General features: G+C 31.9%; 1 long non-coding RNA gene across 1 annotated transcript in view; it reads left to right on the top strand.

The window, feature by feature from the left end:
• LOC144957394 (uncharacterized) overlaps positions 1–15,581 on the top strand; it is a 127,124-nt gene extending 111,543 nt beyond the window's left edge. The window contains exon 3 of the long non-coding RNA XR_013642148.1: positions 15,477–15,581. This is a non-coding gene — a long non-coding RNA (uncharacterized LOC144957394). The remainder of the gene's footprint in view (positions 1–15,476) is intronic.
• Positions 15,582–15,879: the final 298 nt, after the last annotated feature.

The following is a 15,879-nucleotide window of genomic DNA, read 5'->3' as shown; positions in this document are numbered from 1 at the left end:
TATATATATATATATATATATATATATATAGAGAGAGAGAGAGAGAGAGAGAGAGAGAGAGAAAGAGAGACAGAAAGGGAGAGAGAGAGAGAGAGAGAGAGAGAGAGAGAGAGAGAGAGAGAGAGAGAGAGAGAGAGAGTAGGTGGTTCAACCTCCGTTAGTGAACACACCTAGATAATATTGTAGAAGATAGGATGAGCATGTTACTTTAATTTAATAGAATGAGATACACAACGGTTTTAAAACAATCAAACGTGTAATTAACACGAATTGTGCGTTATGGAGTCTTGTGATATGATATTCGCTTTAAGATCGGAAAGTTCTCGGTTACGGCCTTGTTCAGCGCATAGTTGAGTCCCTGGGAAAAAAAAAACTTTACTCACATTCTCTCACCCAATTAGTGTAAAATGAGTATCTTGACGCTATCAACACGGTTACCACCATCCATATCAACATCAACACTGTTACCGTCATCAATACCAATATCATCACTGTTGCCATATTCAATCCCAATTTTATCACTGTTGTCATCAATTTCAACACTTTTGCCATCATCTGCAATACGATGAGGGTTGGAGATAGAGCGTACAAGATACCTGAATTATCAAAGGCAAATTAAACTGGGCCTGTAAATGAAAAAAATGCACATTGGAATGCTGTCTCACGGCTCACAATATCAAAATTTAGTAAGAAAAGAGAGATATAGATAAATAGACAGAAAGATAGATAGATAGATATAGATAGATAAATGGATAGATAGATAGATAGTTAGAGAGAGAGAGAGATAGAGAGAGAGAGAGAGAAAGAGAGAGAGAGAGACTAGGTAGTTTAACTTCAGTAAGTGACCACACATAAATATTATTGAGGCGGTGGGATAGACATGTTAATTTAATTTAATAGAATGAGATACACAACGGTTTGAAAACAATCAAACATGTAATTAATACGATTTGTGCGTTATGGGGTCTTGTTTTATAGCATTCGCTTTTAGATCAGAAGGTCCTGGGGTCCAGCCTCGTTCAGCGCATAGTTGGGGCATTGCAAAAATATCTACTCACATTCTCCCACCCATCTCAAGTGTAAAAGGAGTATCTTGACGCTAACAGATTTGTTTCTGTCGGAAAATATTGTAAATACCTCTAACTGGCTTCATGTCTCGTCCTACTCGTTCAGTGAAGCCGCTGTAAAACGCTTTGATCACGTTTAGTGTACGTATATTCCGCTATACAACAGATCACATGTTTTGTGTTTTTATACAATCGATACAAAGAAAAATACTTTTACTATATTACTCATAGGTCTGATCTTTGTTGTTTCTTTCTCCTAACCATGTGTAACTAACAGCCGGTAAGTATCAATCAATTATATTCTTTCTTTTATGGTACGCTCAATGGCACCGACAATACTATCTATGGTTACCCCAGAATTAAATACTCAATATCAATAGCAATACTGTTGTAATCATTATTATCTATATCTATTATTTTGTTTCCATCAAAAACGATATTAACACATGCCATAATCAATACGACTATCAACACTGTTACCACCACCACCATTAATAGCAACATCAACACTGTTACCGTCATCAATACCAATATCAACACTGTTGGTATATTCAATATTATCCGTGTTGTCATCAATTTCAACACTTTTGCCATCATCAGCACCAATATTGCAATTCGATACGCTTTGGTGTTAGAGCATACGAGATACATGAATTGTCATTAGACAAAATTGATGCAAAGCAAAATACTTTAAATACATTTACTCAAAGGTCTAATCTTTGTTGTTTCTTTCTCCTAACCATGTGTAACTAACAGCTGGTAAGTATCAATCAATTATATTCTTTCTTTTATGGTACGCTCAATGGCACCGACAATACTATCTATGGTTACCCCAGAATTAAATACTCAATATCAATAGCAATACTGTTGTAATCATTATTATCTATATCTATTATTTTGTTTCCATCAAAAACGATATTAACACTGGCCATAATCAATTCCACTATCAACACTGTGACCACCATTAATATCAACATTAACACTGTTACCGTCATCAATACCAATATCAAAACTGTTGATATATTTAATACCGATAGTATCACTGTTGTCATCAATTTCAACACTTTTGCCATCATCAGTACCAGTATTACAATTCGATAAGGGTTGGTGTTAGACCGTACAGAATACATTAATTGTCATCAGATGAAAAGAAAAATTAAATAGTCCCTGTAAAATAAAAAAGAAACTTAGAATGATGTCTCACGGCTCACAATATCATAACTTTGTGAGCAACGGGATATAGGGATAAATAAATAGATAGATAGACAAATAGATAGACATAGATATATTAGCTAGATAGATATATAGATAGATAGATAGATAGATATATATATATATATATATATATATATATATATATATAAGAGAGAGAGAGAGAGAGAGAGAGAGAGAGAGAGAGAGAGAAAGAGAGACAGAAAGGGAGAGAGAGAGAGAGAGAGAGAGAAAGAGAGAGAGAGAGAGAAAGAGAGAGAGAGAGAGGGAGAGAGTAGGTGGTTCAACCTCCGTTAGTGAACACACCTAGATAATATTGTAGAAGATAGGATGAGCATGTTACTTTAATTTAATAGAATGAGATACACAACGGTTTTAAAACAATCAAACGTGTAATTAATACGAATTGTGCGTTATGGAGTCTTGTGATATGATATTCGCTTTAAGATCGGAAAGTTCTCGGTTACGGCCTTGTTCAGCGCATAGTTGAGTCCCTGGGAAAAAAAAAACTTTACTCACATTCTCTCACCCAATTAGTGTAAAATGAGTATCTTGACGCTATCAACACGGTTACCACCATCCATATCAACATCAACACTGTTACCGTCATCAATACCAATATCATCAATGTTGCCATATTCAATCCCAATTTTATCACTGTTGTCATCAATTTCAACACTTTTGCCATCATCTGCAATACGATGAGGGTTGGAGATAGAGCGTACAAGATACCTGAATTATCAAAGGCAAATTAAACTGGGCCTGTAAATGAAAAAAATGCACATTGGAATGCTGTCTCACGGCTCACAATATCAAAATTTAGTAAGAAAAGAGAGATATAGATAAATAGACAGAAAGATAGATAGATAGATATAGATAGATAAATGGATAGATAGATAGATAGATAGTTAGAGAGAGAGAGAGAGAGAGAGAGAGAGAGAGAGAGAGAGAGAGACTAGGTAGTTTAACTTCAGTAAGTGACCACACCTAAATATTATTGAGGCGGTGGGATAGACATGTTAATTTAATTTAATAGAATGAGATACACAACGGTTTGAAAACAATCAAACATGTAATTAATACGATTTGTGCGTTATGGGGTCTTGTTTTATCGCATTCGCTTTTAGATCAGAAGGTCCTGGGGTCCAGCCTCGTTCAGCGCATAGTTGGGGCATTGCAAAAATATCTACTCACATTCTCTCACCCATCTCAAGTGTAAAAGGAGTATCTTGACACTAACAGATTTGTCTCTGTCGGAAAATATTGTAAATACCCCTAACTGGCTTCATGTTTCGTCCTACTCGTTCAGTGAAGCCGGTGACTGGGGACACGCTGTAAAACGCTTTGATCACGTTTAGTGTACGTATATTCCGCTATACAACAGATCACGTGTTTTGTGTTTTTATACAATCGATACAAAGAAAAATACTTTTACTATATTACTCATAGGTCTAATCTTTGTTGTTTCTTTCTCCTAACCATGTGTAACTAACAGCCGCTGGTAAGTATCAATCAATTATATTCTTTCTTTTATGTTACGCTTAATGGCACCGACAATACTATATATGGTTACCCCAGAATTAAATACTCAATATCAATAGCAATACTGTTGTAATCATTATTATCTATATCTATTATTTTGTTTCCATCAAAAACGATATTAACACATGCCATAATCAATACGGCTATCAACACTGTTACCACCACCACCATTAATATCAACATCAACATTGATGCAAAGCAAAATACTTTAAATATATTTACTCAAAGGTCTAATCTTTGTTGTTTCTTTCTCCTAACCATGTGTAACTAACAGAGGCCGGTAAGTATCAATCAATTATATTCTTTCTTTATGGTACGCTTAATGGCATCGACAATACTGTCTATGGTTACCACTGAATTAAATACTCTTTATCAATATCAATAATGTTGTATTTATTATTACCTCTCTCTATTATTTGATTTCCATCAAAAACGATATTAACACATGCCATAATCAATGCAACAATCACGTGTTTTACACGTACAAAAAAATTTACTATATACATAGGTCTATCTTTGTTGTTTCTTTCTCCTAACCATGTGTAACTAACAGTGTAGTATCAATCAATTATATTCTTTCTTTGTACGCTTAATGGCACCGACATACTATCTATGGTTACCCTGAATTAAATACTCATATCAATAGCAATACTGTGTAATTTATTATTACATCTCTCTATTATTTTGTTTCCATCAAAAACGATATTAACACATGCCATAATCAATACGACTATCAACACTGTTACCACCACCACCATTAATATCAACATCAACATTGTTACCGTCATCAATACCAATATCAACACTGTTGGTATATTCAATACCATTATTATCCGTGTTGTCATCAATTTCAACACTTTTGCCATCATCAGCACCAATATTGCAATTCGATACGCTTTGGTGTTAGAGCATACGAGATACATGAATTGTCATTAGACAAAATTGATGCAAAGCAAAATTACTTTAATATATTTACTCAAGTCTAATCTTTGTTGTTTCTTTCTCCTAACCATGTGTAACTAACAGTATGTAAGTATCAATCAATTATATTCTTTCTTTATGGTACGCTTAATGGCATCGACATTACTGTCTATGGTTACCACTGAATTAAATACTCTTTATCAATAGCAATACTGGTGTATTTATTATTATCTCTCTCTATTATTTGATTTCCATCAAAAACGATATTAACACATGCCATAATCAATACGGCTATCAACACTGTTACCACCACCACCATTAATATCAACATCAACATTTTGTATCAAACCAATATCAACATGTTGTTATCAATCATATTATCCTGTTGTCATCAATTCACACTTTTGCATCATCAGACAATATGCAATTCGATACTTGGTGTTAAGCATGAGATAACATGAATTTCATTTGACAAAATGATGCAGAATACTTTAATTATATTACTCAATCTAACTTTATTTTTTTTCCACTTTAATAAACGGTAGTATCAATCAATATATCTTCTATGTACGCTAATGCACGACAACTTCTTGGTTACCACGATTAACACTCTTATCAATTAATAGTGTATATTATTATCTTCTATTATTTATTCCATCAAAAACGATATTAACACTGCCATAATCAATACCACTATCAACGCTGTTACCACCATAAATATCAACATCAACAATGTTACCGTCATCAATGCCAATATCAACACTGTTGCTATATTCAATAACAATATTATCACTGTTGTCATCAATTTCAACACTTTTGCCATCATCATTACCAATATTGCAATTCGATAAGGGTTAGTGTTAGAGCATACAAGATACATGAATTGTCATTAGACAAAAAGACAAATTTAACAGTGCCTCTAACATAAAAAAATAAATTAGAATGATGTCTGAAGGGTCACAATATCAAGACTTAGTACGTAATGAGAGATAGAGATCAATAAATAAATAGATATATAGATAGATAGTTAGATATATAGATATATATAATGATAGATAGTATAGTTTAGATAGATAGATAGATAGATAGATATATAGATAGATAGATAGATAGATAGATAGTAGATAGATAGATAGATATAGATATTGATAGATGGATAGAGAGATAGATAGATAGATTGATTGATAGATATATAGATAGATAGATTGATAGATAGATAGATAGATAGATAGATAAATAGATAGATAGATAGTAGATAGATAGATAGATAGATAGATAGATAGATAGAAGATAATAGATAGATTAGATAGATGATGAAGATGATAGATAGATAGATTGATTGATAGATAGATAGATAGATAGATAGATAGATAGATAGATAGATAGATGGATATAGAGATAGTTATATATAGATAAGTAGACAGATAGATAGATAGATAGATAGATAGATAGATAGAAAGAGAGATGGATATGTAGAGAGATAGATATAGATAGATATAAAGAGAGCTAGATAGAGCTGGATAGATATATAGAACGATATATAGATACAGAGAAAGAAAGATAGATAGATGGATAGTATATGAGAGATAGATGGATATTATATATGTATATATATATATATATATATATATATATATATATATATATATATATATATAATGAGATAGTGAGAGACAAGAAATAAGAAGAGAGAGAGAAAAGAGAAGAGAGAAGAGAGAGATAGAGATAGAGAGAGAGAGTGAGAGAGAGACAGAGAGAGAGAAAATAAATAGATAGTTATATAGACAGATAGCTTGATAGATAGATAGATAGAAAGACAGATAGATAAAGAGAGAAGGCGATGGAGGGAGAGAGAGAGAGAGAGAGAGAGAGAGAGAGAGAGAGAGAGAGAGAGAGAGAGAGAGTATGTGGTTGAACCTCCGTTAGTGAAGCCACCTAAAGAATATTGGAGAATATGGGGTGAATATGTCAATTTAATTTAATAAAATGAGATATACAACGGTTTTAAAACAATCAAACGTGTAATAAATACGATGTATGCGTTATGGCGTCTTATGGTATGACATTCGCTTTTGGATTCTTGCTATCCTCAACACTAATATCAACACAGTTGCCATAATCAATACCGATATCATCACTGTTGCCAGACAAATAGGACCTGTAAAATAAAAAGGAACCTTAGATAGATGTCTCATGGCTCACAATATCAAAATGTGACAAGCATCGAGGGATAGAGATAGATAGGCATACACAGACAGAGAGAGAGAGAGAGAGAGAGAGAGAGAGAGAGAGAGAGAGAGAGAGAGAGAGAGAGAAAGAAAGATAGACAGAAAGAAGAGTGGATGGCTCAACTTCCGTAAGTGAACACACCTAAGTAATAGAGGAGTAGTTGGGATGAACATGTTAATCGATTTTAATAGAATGAGAATCACAACGGTTTTAAAACAATTAAACAAGTAATTTAATAACATAAGTGCGGTTATGTGGCCTTGTGGTGTGACATTCGTTTTCGGACAGGAAGGATCTGGGATCGAGCCTTGTTCAACAAACAATTGTCCTTGCGAAATAATCTTTACTCACATCCTCTCACTGAACTCGGGTGTAAAATGTGTACATGACCATTAACAGCTTTGTCTGTTTCTGAAAATATTGTAATATCCCCTATCTGAGGTCATGCACCTTCCTACCTGTTAATTGAAGCTGATGACTGGGGACACATTGTAAATCGATTTGAGTATGTTTAGTGTATATTGCGTTATACAAAAGATCAAGTGTTTTTTTTGTTGTTGGTTTTAATACAACTGATTACTGATTTTTAAAAAATAATTTAACTTTATTTCCTGATTTATTTTTTTCTTTCTACCATCCATGTGTGACAATCAGGGAGTGAGTTTCAATCAATTATAATCTTTCATTTTTTTACGGTGAATGACACCGACACTATTATCTATAACTATTCCAGAATTCAAATCTCAATTCAAGAGCCATACTGTTATATTTATTCTTATCTATATCAATTATTTTATTTCCATCAAAACCAATGACACTGTTGCAATCAACAAAACCGAATACCAACACCATCAATATCATCATCAGCACTGTTGTCATCATTACATTACCAATATCAGCATTCTTGCCACTATCAATACCAATCTCAACACAGTTGCCCTCATGATTACCAATATCAACATAGTTGTCCCCATCAATACTAATATAAGCATTATTGCCATCATCAATAGCAATATCAACACAGTTGCCATAATCAATACCGATATCATCACTGTTGCCAGACATATAGGGCCTGTAAAATAAACAGGAACCTGAGATAGGGGTCTCATGGCTCACACTATCAAAATATGGAAAGCAAAGAGGATATATATATATATATTATATATATATATATATATATATATATATATATATATATAGAGAGAGAGAGAGAGAGAGAGAGAGAGAGAGAGAAAGAGTGGATGGCTCAACGTCCGTAAGTGAACACACCTAAGGAATAGAGGAACATATGGGATGAACATGTTAATCTATTTGAAAAGAATGGGAATCACAACTGTTTTAATCAATTAAACATGTAATTTAATATGACTTGTGTGGCGATGTGGTCTTGTGGTATGACATTCGTTTTCGGATCGGAAGGTTCTGGGTTCGAGATATATTCAGCGCATAGTTGAATCCTTGGGAAATAATATATATTCACATTCTCTCACCGAATGCATCTGTAAAAGAGTACCTGGCCGTAAACAGCGTGGTCTCTGTCTGAAAACATTTGAAAAATCGGAGTCTTGCCCCCGTTCTACATCTTAAGTGTTGCTGTTGGCCAGTGACGTCTTAAAAAGAGCTCTGAACACTTTTATTGGTTATTTCGCCTTAAAAAATCTCAATTCTATTTTTGTTTTTCATACATACAAAACATGGATAACAATCATACGTACGAACATTTAAATACAACATGTTTTCTATTTCAATGCTATAACATACAACCTCAATCTCTACAAATTGGGACGTCAACACATTCGAGTATTAGATCCGAACTAACTTAACTAAATCAACTCCGTGATTAGGCCTTTGACCTAAGGTAAAAATAATTCTAAAGCTTTTAGGGGAGTAATTAAAGAATAATCATCTCTCTTTGACCATAACACTATTATCACTAACGCTATCATCACTACTAACACACCACCATTGTTCATTACCAATATCATCACTGTGCCATCGACATTTCCAATGCCATCATCGTTTCCGCTATCAACATTGCTGCTATTAACATTTGAACAGCAAATCGTTTTCTTATCATTATCAGTATCAACACAGTTATCATTCTGAATACCTGTATTATCAATACCAATATCAACACAATTGTCATAATAAATACATTCTTTATCAATACCAATATCAACACAGTTGTTACTATTAATACCTGCATTATCAAAATATCACACAGTTTATATAATACCTGCATACACAATCCACACAGTTGTATATAACCTCATATCATACAAATCAACACAGTGCATTATGAATAACGTTATCTCTACCAATATCAACACAGTTATCATGATGAATACTTGCATTATCAATAACAATATCAACATAGTTGTCACCATTAATACTTGCATTATCTCTACCAATATCAACACAGTTATCATTAGGAATACCTGTATTTTCAATGCCAATATCAACATAGTTGTCATTATTAATACATGCATTATCTCTACAAACAGAAGGGAAAATCGATCAAAGACTTCAGCAGTCTAAGAGATGACCTAGTCAAAGACAATTTTAAAAAACAACCTCGCTTCAAATCTTTCGTCAAAGAATTTAAAGGATGTCTCTAACCCAGTTAAAATTCAACATCTTCTCCAAAGCGTGCTGATGAGCAGGGAAATAACACTGCCTGAGAGAAGTAGTACACAAAAACATGATTACTTTTCAATACTGCATGACTTATCACAGCAGCAAAAACAACTGAGACTCAAATACGCATGCGAAGAACACAATGAAGAGACAAAGAAATTAAATCATGCATAAAATTAAATCGCAATCAATAGATAATCACAACAAGAAAATAGATTAGATTGTGACAGAAATAAATAGTATGAGTGACAGTATGAAAATGTTCAAAGCGTTGAATACAATCAAAATACAAAAAAACACATAATAGACTTATAATCAAAGATAAATGTAATAAGACCTTATGCAATGATTAAGAAATTATAAACATTATAAGCATGTACTACATTGAGAAATACAAGGGCATTCAAGAAGTGGAACCATTCGATTCTACCAATTCAGAGCTTGAAACACCTGTGACGCCCTAAGAAATAAGTGAAGCCATACAAAAGCTCAATAACAACAGATCGCCAAGTCTAGATGGTGTTAGAGCAGAAGAACTAAAATGTCTTGACGACGAAGGCGCGCAAATACTAGCTGATATGTATATTAGGATATTTAAGACAAACAAGTTCTCAATCTTGGAAGTGGAAAACTCATTCTGCAAAACAAACCAAAGAAAGGCCCTTTAGAAAATTTACAACCAATCGCTTTATTATCCACGCTAAGAAAAGTTTAAAGCACAATCACGCTCAACAGAATTAGAGAAAAGGTAGAGGAATATCTTTCACATTCACAAAGTGGGTTTAGAAGAGATAGAAGCACTGCAGACATAGTATGGGCCCATCGATTGCAAAAAGCCACAACGGAGAAATATAAGGAAGAATTTATCATATTTGGAATAGATATGAGTTCAGCTTTCGACACTATATGCAGAACTAAACTGTTATCAATCCTTGACTCATTCTTAGAAAAAGATCACGTAAAGCTCATAAGATATCTATTATCAAATACTACATTACAATTTGAATCCGGCAGAGAATTAACAACAATATCAACCTCAATTGGATCCCCTAGAGGAAACAGCTTGAGTCTGATTATATTCACGATATCCTCGAATCGGCCATGAAATATCTAAGACCAAAATTACCACCAATAAAGAAGATCACTCAATTGATATACGCAGACGATACAGCCTAATCCTTGAATCAGAATATCAAGCAAAAATATACTTGCCAATAATATCAACTACCCTAGATCATGGAATCTAAAAGTGAATCGATCCAAAACAGAATATACAAAAATCAACGGAAATTTAAATGTATGGAAAAGTGTACGTAAACTAGGCAATTCGATTAACGAAAATGAAGACATCAGAAAACGAAAGCAGCTGGCCACCAATGCATTCAACCAACTCCAAAAGTTATGGAATAGAAATAACATAATCTGTGAGAATAAACGAATACAGTTATACGAGGCACTGGTTATTCCGATATTTACATATAATTGTGGAACCTGGAGCCTCATAAAAAAGAACTTAGAAAGTCTCGATTCATACCAATGCAAACAATTACGTCGCATAATCGGAATCTATTGGCCAGAGACAATTACAAATACTGATCACTATGACAAAACCAGGGTCCAACGCCTGAGTACAATAATAAAAGAATAGCGATGGAGGTTATTTGGTCACATCTTACGTCGAGAAGATAACATCCCAGCCCAAACTGCAATGACAGAATATTTCCTTCATGGCAACAAATTGTAGGGAGAACACCAATATCAATGGTAACTAGCGTGAACCAGGACCTCTCTACATATCAGAACTTTCTGGATTCATATGAGGCCGAATTAATCCCTGTAGAACTAAGAAATACTGCAGTGCCCTCCGTACTAAAGTCACAACAAGATCTTGACATCCTCAAAACCCTGGCCCAGGACCGTGACCAATGGAAACAATTAACAACATGGATGGAGAGAGCAGCTATACTTACCGACCATGACTGAATCACACAATTCTCAGCAAGCGTCATTCGGTCTGTGAAGCTTACTACTACTACTTATCTCTACCAATATCAACACAGTTGTTAATATTAATACCTGCATTATCTCTACCATCATCAAACAGTTTTGAATATTAATACCTGCCTAATTAATACCAATATCAGCACATTTGTCATTAAGAATACCTATACACAATTGCCGCCATCAATAGCAATATCAACACGTTGGAACGGCTTGGATGTGAATAGTACAGACAATGAATATGTGATAAAGGACATCTGTCATAATTATAGCGTTGAGATGTCGGTAGTCGCAGCATGGTCTGAGTTGGCCGTTATAGCTAACATTAAAAATTGTGTCCCTGATATTTGTAACTAAATATGTTGCAATAAACCCTTGTTAAATGAAAGCAAAATATAATACAAATTGCAAGTCGTGGCCGTATATGGTTTAGATTCCCTAGTACGTATTTTATTATATCAATGTGGTCCTTATCTTGACAATTTTATATACCTACTACATCTCATGATACGCTGGTGTAAAGCACTAGTGAGCAACATGGGTCAGATATCGGTAATTATTATCAATAATAATAATAATGATAATAATAATAATAATAATAATGATAATAAAAATAATGATAATAATAATAATAATAATAATAAATAATAATAATAATAATAATAATAATGATAATAATAATAATAATAATAATAATAATAATAATAATAATAAATAATAATAATAATAATAATAATAATAATAATAATAATAATAATAATAATAATAATAATAATAATAATAATAATAATATATATTATATTATATAATATATAATAATAATAATAATAATAATAATAATAATAATAATATAATAATAATAATAATAATAATAATAATAATATAATAAATAATAATAATAATAATAATAATAATAATAATAATAATAATAATAATAATAATAATAATAATAATAATAATAATAATAATAATAATAATAATAATAATAATAATAATAATAATATAATAATATAATAATAATAATAATAATAATAATAATAATAATAATAATAATAATAATAATAATAATAATAATAATAATATTATTAATAATAATAATATATAATAATAATAATAATAATAATGATAATGATAATAAAGATAATAATAATAATAATAATAATAATAATAATAATAATAATAATAATAAATAATAATAATAATAATAATAATAATAATAATAATAATATAATATAATAATAATAATAATATATAATAAAAATAATAATAATAATATAATAATAATAATAATAATTAATAATAATAATTAATAATATATATAATAATAATAATTAATAATAATAATAATAATATATTTTTTTTCAATCATCAAATTCTGATCAGAAATAAAATCAGGTAAGCGTCATTTTTATTTCGAAGTTCAAATCTTTCTTAAATTCAGGCAAAATGTAACCCACCGTGTCAAGACAGGAATTGGTCTTGTTGAACGTGATGCCAACAGAAAATTTAAAGTTAAAATGGTCAGAAGCGTGAAATGTTTATCATTGTTAGTGTATGTGTATGCAGACTTTAGTTATCTATGTAATAAGACACAACACCAATGTAAACTAAAGTACGTGTGTGTGTGTGAGTTCTGGTCCTTGAATGCCGGTAATGGAATAGAAATACGCTCTGTCGTCAATACTTGTTAACTAATTAAAGTTTCTGAGTTTCTTGTTCACTTGGTTTTCATTGTATGTTCTTCAAGTTTCGTATTAACAGTTAATTTTAAAATAATGCTCATTCTCCTCAATAAAACGTAACAGTCACGCAAAGTATGTACTATATTGCTTTTACTATTAATTATACAGTTTTTTTTACCTACATTGGATTTTCGGACCAAGGGCCAGCCCGACTTTGGGGGGTTTATTTACGAGGTTACAAAATATTCCATTTTGGTCAAAACTGTATTATAACATCACGTTTTCTATAAAAATCATTATTAATATCAATAGATATCAGAATATTTGAAAAAAATATTAGCGGAAGAGCAGCCGATTTTTAGATTAATTTAAAGTGTCAATAAAATCCAATTGCTACGTATCACTAACTCCACTTTGTTTTTATTATTTAGATAAAACTTAAGATGTTTAATACACATTCAGTTTGGTGTACGAATACAATAATTTTAAAATGTGACGGTCAAAAGTCATCAATTACTCCATAAATGACCTTCGATTTGAATTGTTTAAGCCAATGAAACAAATTCGTCAGCATCGTCGTTTAATGCATTCTAGCTCGTCTCGTTTATTCCTATATCAGAGACCACTAAAGGGGTTTTATCATAAATTTTTAGCAACAGAATCATCCTTTCATAATACAGGTTTGAGGCGGTGGGACACAAATCACATAAAAGTAACCATCACATTTGGACATTAGACACACAGACACGCAGACACACACACACACACACACACACACACACACACATATATATATTATATATATATATATATATATATATATATATATATATATATATATATATATATACGTGTGTGTGTGTGTGTGTGTTGGTCATTGTAGTTTTTTTGTTTTTTTTTTTGGATTTTCTTTTTTGGGACGTACTTTCTTTTTACTTGTCTCCGTGGTTGCGAGACGTTTGTCTGGAAACGAATAGCATAGTTGAATATTGAAGGAACAACATTTTTTTAAACATTCTTTTTCTACAAACCTCGTGATAGTCTTCTATTTTTAAAATGTTCACAGGACAGTTCATGACAATTGTTTGGAATAAATTTGACACGCCGCACCACCAGAATCAATTTGTCTAACAGAAATTGGTTATTTAATGGAAATTGATGAAATGTTATGACATTTGTTCTATCACCGGGCAGGTTCTCCGTCTTTTCACTCGCCAATTATTGCATCCCCATGCTGCACAAGAAAACACAATCTTTAGCTTTACTATAACATTCTTAATATATTGTGATATATAGATCTCAATACAATTCAGAATCATCGTACACGTTCCGTTCCTTTCTCAGAATTGTGAATGGAATGTATATAAATTGATATCGGATATATTAATTCCAAACGGACAATTATACATGAAGGTTTATAGTAATATCAATTTATTAATTGTAAATTGTAAATATTCCACATTGGGTAGCGAGTATAGCGAATCCTTTTGCTCTGGCAATTACACTGAGAATGACTCATCAATAAAGCTAAACACGGACATAATTACTTACATTCCTATATTAACCGGAGGTAATCTCTAGGCAAGCCCGTTGCTTTCTAACCTCTTCAAATCGGCCGTGTCCGGCCGTTTACGGATTTCTTTACTGTGGGATTCCACGTTCTAGTCCTTCCGATTTCTATGATCAACACTTTTAATTCAGAGCCCAATTTTTGTTCCAATTTAGACAAACAGTTGTTTTTATTCGGACACCCGCTTATTACAATTTCGATACAAGGTAGTTGGAATTCAAACATGGCTTTTTTTCTATTTGCTCTGCTTCGTATTGCTGTTTAATTGTTTTCAATTTAAATTCTAAAAGAATTTTAAAACACTTATTTTTATGATGAGTTTAAATATGTACAAGTAATCAGATTAGTCATTGTTAAATGATCTGGCCCGCCAGCGGGAATGTGTCGTCAAGTTACAGGTTTGAGAGTTATTGTCGAGATGAAGGTCATTTCAATCAGTCGACATTTGAAGGACAAGTTTTTTGGGACCAAATTTTTAAATACGTGAATTTCCTGGAGTACGGCAGTTAACTGGTCAAAACGAATTTTAAAAAACTAAAGTTCATATTTTTATTCTAATCATCTCGACTACTGCAAAGTATTATAACTTCCTTTTTATCTTCTTCTATTTTTCAGATGCAAAAGGAAGCTGAGACACCGTGACACAACATTGAATTCCTGACAAGAGTTGTGACATGTTTGATTTGTGTTGTCCTGCTTAATAAACCTGATTTAAAATGATCTGGCGTTTGTTTTTGTTTTACGTTTTTTGTGTTTGGATTTTAAAAGAAAATATCAATTTTTTTTCTGTGGGGTGGGGGGGGGGGAGGCGAGGGGGTGAGGGGATGAGGGAGGGTTGAGGGGGGACGGGTTAGTGTCATCATTTATGATTATTATTTTCGAGGTGATAAATTTGTGAATTACCATTACTTGTATGTTTGTGTGTGTATATATATATATATATATATATATATATATATATATATATATATAATATATATATATATATATATATATAACTACAAAAAGTTCAGAATAA

This window comes from Berghia stephanieae, chromosome 11 (assembly GCF_034508935.2).
Source record: "Berghia stephanieae isolate SIO BIC M18660-M18661 chromosome 11, UCSD_Bste_1.3, whole genome shotgun sequence".
Lineage (NCBI taxonomy): Eukaryota > Metazoa > Mollusca > Gastropoda > Nudibranchia > Aeolidiidae > Berghia > Berghia stephanieae.
Note: the sequence above shows the minus strand (reverse complement) of the source record. Positions and strands in the feature narration are given on the sequence as shown.